Below are 6,610 nucleotides of genomic sequence, written 5' to 3'. Positions count from 1 at the left end.
CTCTCTCTCTCTCTCTCTCTTCCTCTCTCTTTCTCTTTCTCTATTGAACGTGTACGCGAAAAGCAAGAGAAAAACACAGGACGGTAGTAGCTCAACGACGAAACACACGCGTAGTGCACACACCTGGCTATAGCAAGCAGCAAGCAACGGTAGCTTTAGATCCGAGTTTTGGTTGTTACCTCGAGCACACACCTGCGTGGCCATGTCGACCCTCTTCCTCATCCTCCGTACCGTTAACGTGGATTATTATCGATAGGTACGCGTTCTTTTTTTTAACCGCAGACATTGATCACTCGCCCCTTCCTCTCGCAAGAGAGAGAAATAGAAAGAGAGAGAGAGAGAAAGAGAGGACGATCCGCGTATCGCGTCAGTCAGCACGGAAAGCGACATTCCACCACCACCACTACCTCCACCACCACTTCCATCCCACTCCTATACCACCCTCCTCCCATTCTATACTCCTCGTCGACGCGAAACTTTTTTCCTTTCGAATAATTTATGGCTTTACGATGCGCGCGTTCACTTGCTCGGTTTATCGCGCGTTGTTGATGTTGCTTGTTCGTACATCTATTCTCTCTCTCTGTATCTATCTCTACATCTCTTATCTCTTTCCCCTTTCCCTTTTCACCGTCTTACTCCCACAGTCTCCAAACCAATTTCTCTTCCCTTTCTTTCCTTCTTTCCTTCCTTCGAAGACAGAAAGTTATCCTTGGCGCTTCCTCGGGACTAGGAGAGGACTCCTCCTCTCCTCCGTCGTATCGTCGTGTCGTTACTGCCATCTCGCGTTATGACAATTTTACCTTTATCGACCTTTCCGGGCGGACGACGACGACGACGACGACGTTGCGTCTGTTCGTCTCACTCTAACCAACTTCTTCTTCTTCTTCTTCTTCTACTTCTTCCGTTTTCCTTCTTCTTTCGGCTGTCACGCCCTGTGCCTGCCTGCCTAGCTTGGTCTTCGCTTTTCCACCGTACCTGCCTGCATGCCTGCCGTACTCTCTTCTTATTCTGTCCCTTTCTGTTTACAGTACTCTTCCCCAAGAGAAAGTGTGAGAGAGAGCGAGAGAGAGAGAGAGAGAGAGAGAGAGAACGGTACAATCAAGCACTAAATACTCGACGGCATTTCGCGCCTATGAAGGCAGACCCGGCCACGGTATACACATATAGACACATAAAGAGGGGGGAGGAGAATGACGACGATTTTCATAATAGTTCTCTCTATACTCTACCCCCGTACGTATATACAATCATCATAATATCTTAATAATGATAATAATAATATTATATTAATATTAGTAATAATATTAAATGATAATATCGAATATGTTGGTTGGTTAGTTTAAGCGTAATAACACTTTGACAGTCCTACGTTCAACTCAAATAACTATCTCCCTAACTTAGAATCTTACCGATTGCCTTTAGCGTTGTGTGCAATTCTATAAATCTCTTTTTATCTCTCTATTTCTTCATCGTGAAAAAGAGAATAAGGTAAAAATAGTTTATGGGTAATTTAAATGGACGATAATTCGATCGAAGAGAGATATCTCGGAACTTTTTCAAAATAAAATCGTATAAAATAGATAGTTCAAAGTTAGCATCTGTTACGTGACTATAGGCCGATTTTGTAATCGTCGGTACATGAAAATAATTGTCAAAACGGTAAGAATAACTTGGGGGAAAGAGAAGTTAATTATCGAATTTTCAAAAGACGCGGTTTATCTCGCTAACGCTGTCGAATAAGCGAGCACGGAAGTGTGCGAATAAGCGAATAAGCGGGAAGAGAATGAATGAATGAGTGAGTGAGTGAAAGAGAAAGAAAGAGAGAAAGAGACAGACTGACAGACAGACGGGTAAAAGAGATGGGTCCGTGCGAAATTCGATTGCGAAATCGATTCTCGATCGCGCGGCCTGTGCGAATCAACAGCGGTGGCAACACGCAGGTAATTCGAACGTGACGACGGCTACCACCACCACGGCTGTGGGGTATGCTGCGGGGTGGAAAAGGGATACGGAGGAAGTGTGCGGCGTACGACGATCACGATGGATAGAAGAGAGAGAGAGAGAGAAAGGGTTAGCTCGCCTCAAACGAGCGACGTATCTCTAATCCAACACCATAGAACTGACCAGTGCTATTTATCCTGCATTGTATCGGATAAAGGGAGTACCGTGTAGCACCACCATAGTAACACCATGCCCTCTGTCGAACTCTATCTGTGTCTCTTTCTCTTTTACTCTCTTGTTACATATCTCGGTCTCCCTCGATCGTTTCTCCTTCACTAGCAGCATACACGAAACAGCAGCAGCAGCAGCAGCAACTCTCCTCGCGCTCACGCTCGTTCTCTATCCGCGTCCGTGTTCTTCTCTATCCCTCTTGCCGATTCTCCTCGTATTTCTCTCTCTCTCTCTTTCTCTTTCTCTTTCTCGTTCGCTCGCTGGTCGTTCTCACCGTCGTTCTCTTCGTCCACCCTCCCGCCCTTTCCCCGTGGAATCAATTGCGGTCGCCATGACTACCGTAAGGGAGATCCTGGTCCAGGAGGGTGCCTTTTCCACGGAAGGTTTACCAAAGCGTATCGCGTAGTAGTGCCTACACGTCAGGACAAAATCAAAGACTAAGGGTCAAAGTTCGCTCTTTCTCCCTCCCTCTCTCTCTCTCTCTCTTTCTTTCTCTATCTATCTATCTATTTCAATATCGTTCTCATCAATTGTTCTCATTTTCCTACACCCCCCTCTCTCTCTTTCACTCATTCCTTTTCTCTCTTTTATTCGACCATTTGTTCCTTGATTTTCTCCGATTTTCTAATATAGAAATTCCTCGATATTTAATCTACTTTTTAATTGGAAGATTCTAAAAGGAGATAGAGGAAGAAAATAAGTACGATTCGTTTAATATCCACCCGTCTATCCGTTCGCCAATAATTCGTAAGTAAGTGGAAAGAGGGATGCGCGGCTTTTGCAAGGTATACCGTGTTGAGGTAACACGTAGACGCTAAAAGAAAAGGGTACCTCTTGGATCATGCGATCGAAACTCCTAATAATATTGTTAGTAGTAGAATAGAAGGGGTAACAGAGATCAAGTAGTATCAACCCTTTTCTCTTAAATCAAATTCAGAACGAATCCCTGTGCCCGAGCTTTCTTTTTTCCTCTCTTTCTTCGTCCCTTTCGTATAGCAACGACGCACGATCATAACTAACCCCTCACCCAGCCCTCCTCCTCTCTCATAACCCTTTCTTCGTTTCGTTGTCTCTACGCGCGTACGTTCGTTTAGCCGATCTAAATGTAATTACATAATGGTTTTATGTATACTCCCTTTACTCTTCTATCTCTCTCCTTTTTACCAAATCGTTCACGGATTTCTCTCTCTCCCTCTCTCTCTCTCTCTTTCACGCTCATTCTTCTACTCTCACTTTTCACAATATCACTACCGACCAAAGATATTTTTTCTTTTCTTTTTTTTTTTTTCTATTTTCGAGAATAGACGGTTGTCTTTGAAAAAAATCTCTGAAAGCTCCGCGTTTCGCTCTGCCGGTCACGTTTTTATAACGATTTCGGAGAGGGAGAAAAAAAGAGGGATGAAAGAATGAGCGAGCGAGTGAATGAGCGAGTGAAAGAAAAAGAGTACGAGAGCGACATATACCGGCAGACACAGAGTACGTACATAATTCAAAAAGAGAGGCGAGGAGGTTGAAAAAGAACGAGCTAGAGAAGAAGAGAGAGAGAAAGAAAGAAGGGAAGAAAAAAGAAAGAAAGAGAGAGAGAGAGAAGGAGATATCTACCTCCCGGGTGGTGAAAGGGTTAAAACATAGGGACCGATGAAAAATTCAAGGGGATTTCAGTTGCTGAAAAACATTGTTTAGCCTCTCGGTAGCACGGCCGGAGCAGTCGGTTCATCTATTATTTCCGCGACACCAGGTAGACGCAACGCACGAAACGCGTGTCCGGTTTCTCTCTCTCTCTCTCTCTCTCTCTCTCTCGCCTTGATCGTGTAGTGTCCGTTCCTTCACATAGATATAGATACCTATACACTATACACATTCGTTTTTGTTACATATGATACTCTCTCTCTCTCTCTCTTTCTGTCCCTTTCTTTTTCTTTTTCTCTTTCTATCCATCCATCCATCTAGCGTACACTAGCTCGCATTTACCTTCTCTTTCCACTTCTGTCGTCGATGCTCGATGAGAAAAAAACATTCGAATCCCGGAGGGAGGAGGGTGCATCATAAACGGTCCATCGGAGCGAATCCAAAATGTTTGTCGACGAAAGATACCGCTTTATACGTTTTGAGTTACGTATTGCGCGATGACTATGACGACAAATGAAGAAAGGTACTCGACCCTTTCTTAACTTTTTATAATATTTTTTTGCTATTTATTTTTCCCTCTTTCCCTCAAGATATATACGAAAGGATATTCTAAAAACGTGGAATTTATTTTTTGTCTATACATAATTTTAATTCATTTTTATTATGTTATAAGAAAACAGTAATGCATTCTGATTCATCTTCGAAGTCTTAAGAATTATACGAAAATAATTGGACAATTACCAAGTGGTGCGTAGCGTAAGTAGTAACGTCTTCGCTTCTCGCGCTGGTTTATTAACGTTTTTTTTTAAGTTTTTCTATCCTTAGGTTATATAAATTATTTTTACATTTCCTAATTTCTAATTATATATAGAAAAAAAATTAAAATTATTACAAAAAAATTAAAAGCAATAAATTTTTTTACATCTTGCACAAATAAACGAAGTTTATTACTTTAATTACAAATTCATCCTGTAAATGTTATACTAAAAAATGTATCGTTTCAGCACTTTAAAAATTAATTTTTGTTATTTATTGGATATTATTTTATTTATAATTGGTAATTTTATTACTCGCGTAATAATGTTAATTTCCTAATAAAATTTATATCGTTAGTGCAAAATTTAAAAAAAATCTGAGGTGAGAATCACTGATCGTCTCCTTGTTAAGGATAGAAAAACTTATAAAAAAAATAATTCCCCCACGAAGAATCGAACGTTAATAAACCAGCGCGAGAAGCGAAGACGTTACTACTTACGCTAACGCACCACTTGGTAATTGTCCTATTTTTTTCGTATAATTTTTAAGACTTCGAAGATGAATCAGAATGCATTACTGTTTTCTTATAACATAATAAAAATGAATTAAAATTATGTATAGACAAAAAATAAATTCCACGTTTTTAGAATATCCTTTCATATATATCTTGAATTAATTTTATGTGTGGATACAAAATTCTTCTTTTTCAAATATGTATTTAGTTTAATAAACTAATAAATTTTTACGAGACAAAAAGTCAGTAATTTAAAATTTTATAAAATACATAATTTAATAGGAAAAATATTAAAATTTTAAATTTCGTCTTAAAGAGAATACGTATTCAATTTGATATACAAATAAATTTTTGTGAGGCAAAGAATTTATATCAATTAATTATTCTAATTAATTTTATGGCGAAACACAAAATTAATTCATTATTTTTACTCTCAAGTAAATAATATTAATTTCTGTTAAAATGAATTATTTTTTTTTTTACTCAAGGTTCATTATTTTTGACAATAAATAAAGAAACAGCGTGCCATAATCATCAAGATTCGATTTAAAAATGCCGCGCTTATACGCCGATATATAAAGATATACAAAACGCTCGACGCACGATGGCCAAGACGTAAAATTCTGGCTACTAAATGAAAAAATAGAAAGAGAGAAATATCGGTTTTCTTTCTCACTCGCACTCGTATACAAAACGCTCGACGCTCGATGGCAAAGACGTAAAATTCTTGCTACCGAAAGAAAAAATATAAAAAGAGAAACATCAGAACGCTCAACAATTCATGGCCAAGGACAATAATACTCGTTATCGCATGATAAATAAAAAGAGAGAAATATTGGTTTGTTCTCTCACTCGCACATTCATTCAAGACCGAGATTCCCGAAGATTGCCGAAGATCCTTCGTTTGTGTATTAGTGCACACGGACGCTCGCACGCACACTAGCTAGCTCGCGTGTAAAACGCGACGGAGATATAAGCTTGCTTTCTCGCACTCTTACAATTTTTTTCCCATCTTCAATCCAATTTTATTCGCTTATTTTTGAAAATACAAAGAAAACTCATAAAACATTTTTTTAGTATTTTTCAATTCTCTACAACTTTTGTTTGAAACTTTTTTCGATTAAATGCCTAGATTCTAAGATAAAGTTATTTTTGACCCTTTTTTACTCTTTTTCTCAAAAACGGCACTTTTCACCTCAAAAAAATTAGCACTATTCGATTCAGCGTCGTCTATTTACCCTTATATCAAGTTTCCACCTTCTTTCCTGAGATATGAAGGAAACGGCCCGCGTTGACTGGACTATTGCATTCAAGGCCGAGAGCCCCGAAGATTGTCGAAGATCCTTCGTTTGTGTATTAGTGCTCACAGACGCTCGCACGCATACTAGCTCGCTCGCGTGTAAAACGCGACGGAGGGATAAGCTTGCTTTCTCTCACTCTTACAATTTTGTTCCCATCTTCAATCCAATTTTATTCGCTTATTTTTAAAAATACGAAGATAACTCATAGAACATTTTTTATGTACATTTTAATTCTCTA

The sequence above is a fragment of the Polistes fuscatus genome, unplaced genomic scaffold, assembly GCF_010416935.1.
Source record: "Polistes fuscatus isolate 324 unplaced genomic scaffold, CU_Pfus_HIC Scaffold37, whole genome shotgun sequence".
Classification (NCBI taxonomy): Eukaryota; Metazoa; Arthropoda; class Insecta; order Hymenoptera; family Vespidae; genus Polistes; species Polistes fuscatus.
Note: the sequence above shows the minus strand (reverse complement) of the source record.